Raw genomic sequence first — 12071 nt, forward strand, 5'->3', positions numbered from 1 at the left:
GTGTACTTTTTTTTTTCAGGATTCCTTGATGAATAGAAAGTTCAAAAGAACAGCATTTATCTGAAATACAAAGCTTCTGTAGCATTATACACTACCGTTCAAAAGTTTGGGGTCAGTAAGAATTTTTTTTTTTTTTTTTTTTTTAAGAAATTAAAGAAATGAATACTTTTATTCAGCAAGGATGCATTAAATCAATCAAAAGTGGCAGTAAAGACATTTATAATGTTACAAAAGATTAGATTTCAGATAAACACTGTTCTTTTGAACTTTCTATTCATCAAATAATCCTGAAAAAAAATATTGTACACAAATATTTTGTACAATTGTACACATTAAATGTTTCTTGAGCAGCAGATCAGCATATTAGAAGGATTTCTGAAGGATCATGTGACACTGAAGACTGGAGTAATGATGTTGAAAATTCAGCTTTGCATCACAGGAATAAATTACTTTGTGAAATATATTCAAATAGAAAACAGTTATTTTAAATTGTAATAATATTTCACAATATTACTGTTTTTACTGTATTTTTAATTAAATAAATGTAGCCTTGGTGAGCAGACGAAACTTATTTTAAAAACATTAAAAATCTTAGTGGTTCCAAACTTTTGGACTGTACTATACAGTCCAAATATAAATTCCATTTCTCTTTCTTTCTATATATATATATATATATATATATATATATATATATAGTACAGTCCAAAAGTTTGGAACCACTAAGATTTTTAATGTTTTTAAATCTTAGTGGTTCCAAACTTTTGGACTGTACTATATATATATATATATATATATATATATATATATATATATAGAAAGAAAGAAAGAAAGAAAGAAAGAGAAATTGAATTTATATTTGCAATTTAAAATGCAATTTATTTACTATAAATAAATTGCATTTTAAATTTTTTTTTTTTTTTTCTCAATTTCTGCAAGCTTTTAAATGTTACACATTCCATACTTTTGAATGGGTCTCAACAAAAAATATTTTACAAATCTGATTATCTATTGCAATATTATTATTGTTGGTGTTGTTTAGAGCTTAAAAATATAAAAGTCACATCAGATCATAACCAAACTGAAAAAGCTCAGATCAAACATTTTTGTTAATGTTTGTTCTGCTTTCATTTTAATGTTTAGCATTTTGGTTAATTTTAAAACCTATTAAAACTAAGCAATCATGTCTCATTTCCACAACTTGGGAATACACACACAGCCCTGAATATATGTAAAGGGCTATTCAGACATCTAGTGGCTACAGTATGGTATTACAGATTATTTTTTAGTCCTTTGATAAAGAAAGTGTTTTTGAAGCTGGAAGGCGGAGTTTGCACTGTACAACCATGTTGTTTGCATTTTCTTCTTTGAAAACAAAATAGCAGCAATTTCCATGAATTGAAAGCGTTTTTCCTGCAGGCAGCGTCGTTTCAATTAGCAGCAGTGATTCAGTCTGCATCTGAGGAGACTGAAGGGTGTTATTTGTGAATGCACCAGCGGGTGGCTCGCGTGAGTCATCACTGGCAACAGAACCAGGAATTACTGTATAATCAAGCAGCGCTTAATATGTGTTATTATGGCAAAATAATGATTTATTTAGTTTTAAATAAAACGATTGTAATCCTGATAGTATCCCCCCTTTTTTCAAAATGTAACTGTAATCTGATTACTATGTTTTTTTTTTGTTTTACGTAACTGTAATGAATTACAGTTACTGGATTTTTGTATCTTGATTATGTATTGCTGTTACATGTATTCTGTTACTTCCCAACCCTGAAGACACCTGATGTCAACAAGCAGAATCACCAAAAGAGAAAATCACAACATTTAAGACACCATTACGGAGATCAGTGTTTGGGTCTTGACTTTTTAATATTAGATTTTGTTTGGCTGTAACTGAATTGTAACAGCCAGACAAGCAAAGAGAATGATGATCAGGTGGTGTTGGTTATGTTTTCACATAATCATTATTCGACCTGAATCACTGAACTCATTTAGAGCCCAATCTCTGAGTAAGATTTGCCTTTTGTTTACCCTGTGATTCTAAAGCATAAGATCCAGCTTTTTCAATATAATCCAAAAGATTTCTTAAAAGTTGTTCTGATTTAAAAAAAAAAAAAAAAAAAAAAAAATCTTTTAGGCACACACAGACATCAAAAATCAGCGAATCTCAACAATGGTGACATATTCTGATAAACAGATCAATCAGATCGGGCTCTAAATTTCTCCTTTGGTGTTTCTGCTTGTTAACATCAGGTGTCTTCAATAATGGTCAATCATCACTCAATTAATCACTTAATTATCTCATTAACTTTAACACTGCTTTAGCATTAATTTAACACTTTAACACTCTTGAGTGGGGTCTCACATATACTCCCATGAGAGTTAATTTAACACTGGAGTTTTGCTGTATATGTGTAAAGGGTCCACCAAACATAGGACTTGGTTTTCCTCTGCATATTATCAACATCAGTTTTCCACAGTATTTCTTGAAGGAATAAATGCAGTCAGACAACCTTTAAAAAAAATTACTGATGCAACACAATTCATTAAGAGCTGGGGTGTGTAAACTTTTTGAATTACATGAACAGGGTAATATAATTCTTTTGTCTTCTGGGAAACATAGAAGTATAGCTTCTGAAGGGCAGTACTAAATGAAGAAAAAAAAAAGATTTTTAAACAAAATATTAAACAAAATTTACACATCATCATCCTGTTCAGAGTTTACACCCCCTGCTTTTAATGCATTGTTTCTTTCTGGAGCAGCAGTAGCCTAAATGTTTTCACCATTTATAATAGTTGCATATGAGTCACTCAATTGTCCTTATGAAAAGATAGATCTAAAAATCATACAGTAATCATACTGCTGTAAAGGTGTCATATATGCAGAGAAGATGCTGAAAAACCTGAGAATTTGCAGGACTTGGAGGATTTTTCTGAACTGTTAACTGTTCTGGACAAACAGGGAACTCACAAACTATCACAAAACATGAAAACAGTCATTCACTGGATCATTCAGGTAACCACAGACAGTTAAGATGCAAGAGTATGTAAAAAAAATAAAAATAATTCAGTTATTTTGTCTTTTAGAGTATGTAAACATATGTTATGTAAAAGCTACTTTTACATAAAAGTATACAAAAAAATAACAAAATAAGAGGAGTCATAAAAAATGCATGTTCTGAAAGGGGTATAAATATGAGCAGAACTGTAGCTTAGGATGCTTTTGCAGTGTCAATCACCAATTGCTGTTTACAATAATTTTTGCTCAGCCACCAGAGGGCGCTATATTGAAACGCCATTCTGCTCTACTGTTCTCAGCGTCAAGCATGAACATCAGTCCTAAAGGAAATAAGAAAACTTTGACAGGGGTTTTCCTCAATGTAAGAACAAGGCTGTAACAAACCAAAATATTAATAACAAAAGGTCAAACACACTTCAGGGCTTGGTGGAGTCTGTCTGTGCTCCATTCTGCTTTAGACTGGTCTCACTGCGTGGGAAGAAGTATGACCTCAGCAGTCTAAGTAAATAATAAAAAAGGATTTTTCCATTTACTTTTGTATTGTGGCAGAAAATAAGCTCTGTGGCCAACAAAAGTGCTTCTGCTTGGTGTTGTTGCAAGGCTCTGTAAATCGTTTGTTGTCTTTTTGTGAATCTCTACTACAGCTGTTACATCTTCACCTCCAAACAAGTTAAAGGTAGGGTAGGTAATTTTCGGAGAGGCTAGCAATAGCGAGTTACGGCCGTTTCACACCGCAAGCCGCATATTTTCTTCGGCGTGCATGTTAAAATGAGTGCATTCACACCGGAGGAGCGAGCGACACGTGAGCGTCAAGCAGGAGCGGTAAAATCGTAGGAAGATGCAGTCGACATTGTGTCCACAAGGTGGCGCCAAAAGACAACAAACCTTGTGCTGGTCTTCTTTTCCCCAAAACTGTTGACATAGTCACCATGACTTGACATGTCAATTTCTTAATGTCATAATTATGACTTTTTGTCATAATTTAGCCTTTTTATCTCATAATTATGATTTACCAAAGCATAACTTTTTTTTCTTATGTGGTATAAATGGGCTTCTCTAGTATTTGGACCAGCATCAAAGTCTAGTAAGTTGTTGTCCAAAATGCCAAAGTAACTTTGATCTATATATATATATATATATATATATATATAACTGGAAGACTTTCTGAACATATAGCAATAGGCTGTATTAGAAAGACAATTTAAAAGATAAAAAGAAGAATTACGTACAATCAATAAATTCTGAATAATTTACTGCCACATTGTGAATATTGAGTAATCATGTAATCAGTAAAAATGTAAATCTGATTATGTAATATAATCTAATTACGAATATATAATTTTTGGATTACATATAATCAGTTTTTTGTTTTGGTGAAAACTACATGAACAAATTAAATTTTTGTATGGGAATTTTGCAAACAAAGTCTTGCAAAATGTTTTGTTTATTTAACAATTTCTGTTAATATAATGCAAATTTGGTTGCTTACGCGGTCACACTTAAAATGTGTTAAAGATAACACAAGCACTCTTTTAAAGCAAAACATTTCACAACAATTTAAGTTTATTTGTTTTCATATTAGTCATTGGAAAATCCCAAAACCCTGTTGGAGAATCCAGGTCATATATTTTGCAACTTGGTGGTTTCCCGCTGGTCTTTTGGTAGTTATTAGATTAACCACTCACCATGTTCCTACCTGTTTGACCATAGCAGGTTTAGTGGCAAAACACTTTATTAAAACTCAAAATACTTTCTAAGGCCACTGTATTCTACTACAATGAAAGTAAGTGTAACATAAGAAAGGTCATTTAAAGTATGTGCTGGTGTTGTTTATAGAATATGTACACTTGTGTTTGAGTGGCCCCTTCCGGCCTCCTCTCTCCCACCGCAGAGGCCTTTTGTCTTGATGTGATCCTCTGGGATTGTGGGTCGCCACGCCTGAACAACCTGATGGTCGTATGGCGTGAGGAGCACAGAGAGGAAGGAGGAAAGACGGGACGGTGTGTGTATTTGTATATACGTGTGTGAAGAATGCCTTAAGGAAAGGGCCGTCTTTCATATAAACAGTAACTACGCTTGGGTTGTCACGCTATGATGCTGTTCCTCATGGAGACTGCAGATGTTTTCTTGTCAAGGCATGTTTTATTATGGCTGCCAATTTAATATGTTCATTAAGTGTGCATGTGTAAATAGACCAAGATTTGATCTACTAAAAACTCAACTGCAAAGTAGATCCACTTCTAAAGACTTTCAGTAATGTATACTTTGCATTTTCTTCATTAGAGGGCTTTTCTCACCATATATTGTTATACAGTCATTAAAGGGATAGTTCACTCAAAAATGTTCCAAACCTGTGATAATTTAGTGAAAAGATATTTTGAAGAATGTTTGTAACCAAACGGTTGATGGGCACCATTGACTTTCATTGTTTGTTTTTTTAAGTCAATGTCTACCATCGACTGTTTGGTTATTCTTCAAAATATATTCTTTTGTGTTCAGAACAGAAATTTTAACATGTTTGGAACAACTTGAGGGCGATTCAATTATGACAGAATTTTCATTTTTGGGTGAACTATCCCTTTAAATTGCTTAATAAATTAACATTATAACGTAATTCACAACGCACTCACAGTGACCATATCAGATAAACACTATTGTTCAAACGTTTTGGATCATCACTTTATCTTTTCTTTTTTAAAAAACAAAACTGCACTTTTCAGCAAGGGCACATTAAATTGATCAAAAAGTGATAATAAAGGCATTTATTATGTTCTATTTTTAAATAAGTGCTGTACTTTTGAACTTTCTATTCATCAAAGAATCCTGGAAAAAAATTATTCTCAAAAATATGAAACTGTTTTCGACACTGTTTTTTTTCTTGAGCAGCAAATCAGCATATTAGAATGATTTCTCAAGTATCATGTGACACTGGCTGGAATACACCACGTTCCAAATTATCATATCAGTAAGATTTCAGTAGAATAAACATTCAGATTTTAGTTTTTCTAAGAAAATGTTTGTTTGTTTATTTATCCATGTCTTTTTAGATAACTGGTATCAATCATTTGCCAGGTCTATGGAAACCCTACTTAGAGGTTGTTCCACATTATTAAGCAAGTCACAGTTCTCATGCAATATGGAGAGGAAGAAAGATCTTTCTGAAGATGAAAAGCATGAAATGGTGCAATGTTGTGCAAAAGGCATGAAAACAACTAATATTGTGTGAAACTGAATGGAGATTATCGAATTATCATAAGATTTGTGAGTGATTTAGAGAACAGCAGAACTCAGTCAGATAAAGGCCTATTAATGAAAGTTCCTGTCAAAAAAATTAATTGTATTAAAAGGGCAGCTATAAAAAAAAGCCAGCAAACAGATATTTGAAGCTTCTGGTGTCTCAAGAAGCTCTCCATGCAGGCTGGCAGTTGTGCGTAAAGATGCATTTCAGCCATCACTAACCAAACCTCACAAAGAGAAACATTTACAGTGGGTGTAGAAATACATTTTCAAACAGTTTTATTGCTGTGGTGTTTTTTTGCAGCATGGGATAGTGCATAGTGCATTGTATTTCAGAAGGCACTATCCTTCTTTTTATATCATAGCTGAAAATGGCCAGTTATGAACTCCACATATCTTGCAAAAGTCATTTTAATACCCTCAGAGACCCTAAAGTGACTTTCCATCTCACTTCCCAATATTCCAGCCCAAATCATCACCCGTCATCTCCTTGCTGACGTCACAGTCTTGTTGGAAAGTGGTGGCCATTCACCAACCATCCAGAAATCCATCCGTTTAGACCATCCATTGTACTACCGTACGGCATTAGTCAGTGAATAAAACTATTTAAAAATGAGCCTTCATGTATTTCTAAACCCACTGTAGATGTTTCTCTTTGTGAGGTTTGGGTTGGAGTGGCTGAAATGCATCTTTACGCACAACTGCCAGCCTCCATGGAGAGCTTCTTGAGACTCCAGAGGCACCAGCAGCTTCAAATACCTGTTTGCTGGCTTTTAGCTGCCCTTTTAATGCAATTATTTTTTTGACAGGAACTTTCCTTAATAAGCCTTTATCTGACCGAGTTCTGCTGTGCTCTAAATCATTCACAAATCTTATGATAATTCGATAATCTCCATTCAGTTTCACACAATATTAGTTGTTTTCATGCCTTTTGCACAACATTGCACCATTTCATGCTTTTCATCTTCAGAAAGATCTTTCTTCCTCCCCATATTGCATGAGAACTGTGACTTGCTTAATAATGTGGAAAAACCTCTAAGTAGGGTTTCCATAGACCTGGCAAATGATTGATACCAGTTATCTAAAAAGACATGGATAAATAAACAAACAAACATTTTCTTTAGAACTAAAATCTGAATGTTTATTCTACTGAAATCTTACTGATTTGTCACTTGCATAATAATTTGAAACGAGGTGTAATGATACTGACTTTAACTTTAATGTTAGTTGCAATTAATCGCGATTAGGCCTAATTACAGGAAAAATGTGTGATTAATTAGTTAATTTTTTTAGACGTTTGAGACGAAATTAATAAGCAGATAGTCAGCAAAAAGAAATATGAAAGTATCTTACGAGGTAAAAAAAATGTATGTAAAATAACCATAATAATAAAACGAGTAGAAAAATCTGTCAATTCTGTTCCTGTCAAACTGCCGAGGTAGAGTAACAGTGTTGACAGTAACAACAAGAAATCATTCAGCAAAGACACTTTTTACAGAAAATATTAAATTGTTATGGCCTGTAACATCTCGTGATCCACAACAATGATTATCAAATTATTAAAATAATTAAAAATATAGCCGTTTGAAAAAAGCAGAAAAAAATAATGACTTGGGACACCAAATGTACCTGCAATTATAGAATCACACATATGTCCTCCTCACTGTGTCCTTGTGTTCGTTTAATGTTTTTTATTTGAGTTAGTGTTATCTCTCCAGACGTGTTAACCCGGCTCGGTCTGGTTTAGTTGGAGGTCAGTCGGAGACAAACTGCTCTAGTAATCTGAGATAGATCCAAGAGCAAAGGGCGCATTTGTAAACACACTCGCACACGGTGCAGATGATGAATGAGCAGGAGGCTTGCGTTCAATCAGAGTCTACACCGGATAAGGAAAAACACTTCCTGTTTGTCGACACATTCCAGGACTAATATCTCTCCAGCAGCTGAGGAACGCAAGATGACACTGATCTAGGAGCAGTTCCTCTTTAAAAAAACAGATACTTATCAACATGACATCAATCGCTTCTCAGCGTTATCAAGCCAGTGTTCTAGTTAAAAGTTCAAGTAGTAGTAATATTAGTAGGTCACACGTGTGTCCTAAGACGTATTGATTTATTTTTTACTTATATTTACATTCAAATTCTCATAAATTCTCACAAATTAACTACTCACCCTCATGTCGTTCCACACCCGTAAGACCTTTGTTCATCTTCAGAACACAAATTAAGATATTATTGATAAAATCTGCCAACAAGATCATTTCCTTTTTCAATGCCCAGAAAGCTACTAAAGACATTTAAATCAGTTCATGTGACCACAGTGGTTCAAACTTAATGTTATGAAGCAAAAAAAACAAAATAAAGACTTTTCAACAATATCTAGTGATGGGTGATTTCAAAACACTGCTTCATGAAGCTTCGAAGCTTAATGAATCTTTTGTTTCGAATCAGTGGTTCGGAGCGCCAAAATCATGTGATTTCAGTAAACAAGTATTCAAAGTATTCTCGTCGCTTCATAACATTAAAGTTGAACCACTGTAGTCACATGAACTGTTTTAAATATGTTTTTAGTAGCTTTCTGGGCATTGAAAATGGAAACAATCTTGCCATCAATGCAGGCCTCACTGAGCCATCGGATTTTATCAAAAATATCTTAATTTGTGTTCTGGGATGAACGAAGGTCTTAGGGGTGTGGAACGGCATGAGGGTGAGTAATTAATGACAGAAATTTCATTTTTGGGTGAACTATCCCTTTAACTTCTAGTATGATGCAAAAACTTTTTAAAATCAGAATATCAGCCACTTTCAATGTCCCCATACATCTCCATTATAATTTAGAAATAGAAAATAAAATAAAAATTAGAATACATTTGTATATCTAAATGTTTAGACTTTTAATAAGAATATATTAAGAATTATTAGACCTTAATAGATTATTAGAGTCATAATTCAAATTTTAATATTATTTAAATTAGCATTTTAGGTTTGAGTCATTTTGTTTTGTGCTTTTGTGTCTCTTCTTATCTAGCTTTACTTTTTATTTCAATTTTATTTTCTAAGGCAATGTTTTAAGTTTTTAAACTTTTTCATCTAATAATATTTATATTTTATGCTTTATTTCAATTGAAGTAAATGATTTTTAATAGTTATACACATACATAATTTAAAAAATATTATTAAAAATATTAATCAATATTGTTTTAATAACTATATATATTTAAAAAACAAAAAAACTTCATCACTATATTTAAAAGAAATATAAAATATTTTGTGCCATCTCACCCAGAAATGTTTTATCCCAAATATCTAAAAATGACGACCCAAATATAATTCAATAGCTTACCAAAGCAATTAAGGAGAAAAAGATCACAGTGGTCAACTGTACAAAATCTGACATTTTAATTAAATACTGCCAAACTCAGAAAGGTTAAGCCAACATCATTTTGTTCTCAGTTGATTTAAGTTTCAAACTGCTACACGGCACAAAGCATTTTCTTTCTGTAGCTTCTCATTCAAACATCACCCATACTACGATAAAGTGCTTTATGTTTCACTTCTCTGGCCACCTATGGCACTCAAACAGAACAATACTACACTCCTTCTGTCAGAGCATGCTGGGAAACCCACTGTTCTCTGCTGCTTTCTTTTCTCAGACTGTGACTATGTTCAGAATAGCACACTACTGTACTGTTTCTGTAGTATACTGTGCATAGTATGCAAATGTAATAAATGGATGACATTTGCCAATATGTGCAGTATAAAACCAAAGCACCCACAATGCATTGTGCTTGACTTGACCTGTGTCCAGAGTGACGAATGAATGATACAATCAGGTGCATTTTAATATTTACAAATGTCAAAATATATATTTATTTAATATACATTTTACTTAAGACATTTTTACACAAATTGTGATTAAACAATTTTATATTTCCTTATTATTATCTTGTTGACATGATAACGAGCTAATTCATTAGTTTAACATACTACTGTTGGAAAAAATGAGTATTCTGTTGCCTTTGCATACTGTTTTTTATAAATAGTAAGCAGTGTACACCGCACAGTATGCTAGTATTCCATTCTGAACATAGCCTCTTAAAAGAATCTGATGAACTTACAATGCCCTCTGGGAAATGTAGGCACAAGGGTAGTGCATGTGTGGACACCTGATAGAATGAGGCTGTTGTATTTTCCAGGTCACCTATCCACCTTATTTTTCAACGCGCAAGTAAGCTATTTTCTGTCAATGTGAGGAGACTTTTGATAAATTTGCCGCTATAAGTAAGAAACTGGAAGAATGACAAAATTCAGTAAATGCTCAAATAATTAGCAATACTACGGAAGAGGATTAGGGCCAAGCAATAATAAAAAATAAAACCATCTCGAGATTACGAGAAAAAACTCGTTAAATTTCGAGAAAAAAGTCGAGATAAAATGTTGAGAATAAAGTCATTAAATTACGAGAATAAACTCATTAAATTACGAGAAAAAAGTCGTTAAATTACGAGAAAAAAGTCGTTAAATTACGAGAATAAATTCGTTAATTTAATGACTTTATTCTCAACATTTTATCTTGACTTTTTTCTCGAAATTTAACGACATTTTTCTCATAATTTAACGACTTTTTTCTCGTAATTGAATGACTTTATTCTCAACATTTTATCTCGACTTTTTTCTAGAAATTTAACGAGTTTTTTCTCAAAATTTAACAACTTTAATCTCGAGGTGGTTTTATTTTTTTATTATTATTGCTTGGCCCTAATCCTCTTCTGTACAATACAAATCAGTGATATGATAAAAATACTAAATTTAAATTGTATGATAACAAGTAGGCTAGGCCTAACCATTTGCAATATCAAGCAGCATGAAGGACAGTTTTTTACAGCTAAAAATCTGGAAGCAGATGTGTGGAAGCTTGTTTCCGCCACTGAATAAAAAATAAAAAATAAAAAATTCTGACTTTTTTCTCGCAATTGTGACTTATAAAGTCAGATTTGCATGACCAAAAGTGGCAACTGCGAGATATAAACTCACAATGCAAGTTATAAAGTCAGAATTGCGTGATATAAAGTCAGAACTGCGTTGTTAACACGCAATTCTGAGAAAAAATTGCGAAAAAAAATCTGAATTTCAAATTTATATCATGCAATTCTGACATTATATTTCACAATTAAGACATTAATACATGCAATTGTGACTTTATATCATGCAATTCTGACTTTATAACTTGCAATCGCGTTGCAAAGTCAGAATTACGTGATATAAACTTGCAATCGCGTTATGAAGTCAAAATTGCTAGATATAAACTTCTAATTCTGAGAAAAAGTCAGAATTGTGAGATGTAAACTCACAATTTGCGAGAAAAAAAAAGTCAGAATTGTGATATAAAAAGTCACAATTACCTTTTTTATTTTTTATTCAGTGGCGGTGTGGTGAGAAATCGAGTCCCCCCCAGGAGTCGGTTCTCCTTTAGGACCCCGAGTGATCCCATTGGTTCAACGGACTTTTAATGAGTAGCATTTTCAGCGCCTAAATATAATTACTGCAAAATCATGTTATGATTTATATAATTTAAAATGCATTATAATGACCCATAATTTTTTTTTTTAAATTACATGGTTCATAAACTAGTATGTAACCGGAACTATAAGTGTGAAATTAAGCATGTTTTTAGTTAGCTTATGTACTAGCATAGCATACATCTACCCAATTAGTCTGCTAGCTTAGCTTATATTAGGCATGTTTTTTGCTTCCAATATCTGTTTCCAGTTTGTTTAATTATGCAATACATAGGCATTCATTTTATATTTCAAGCA

The 12071-nt window shown here is 32.8% G+C and overlaps 1 protein-coding gene across 2 annotated transcripts in view; it reads left to right on the top strand.

Moving 5' to 3' along the window:
• Positions 1 to 12071, top strand: part of zgc:174895 (uncharacterized protein LOC100126024 homolog) — a 43449-nt gene that overhangs the window by 15113 nt on the left and 16265 nt on the right. The window lies entirely within an intron of this gene.

Source organism: Megalobrama amblycephala, linkage group LG16 (genome assembly GCF_018812025.1).
Source record: "Megalobrama amblycephala isolate DHTTF-2021 linkage group LG16, ASM1881202v1, whole genome shotgun sequence".
Lineage (NCBI taxonomy): Eukaryota > Metazoa > Chordata > Actinopteri > Cypriniformes > Xenocyprididae > Megalobrama > Megalobrama amblycephala.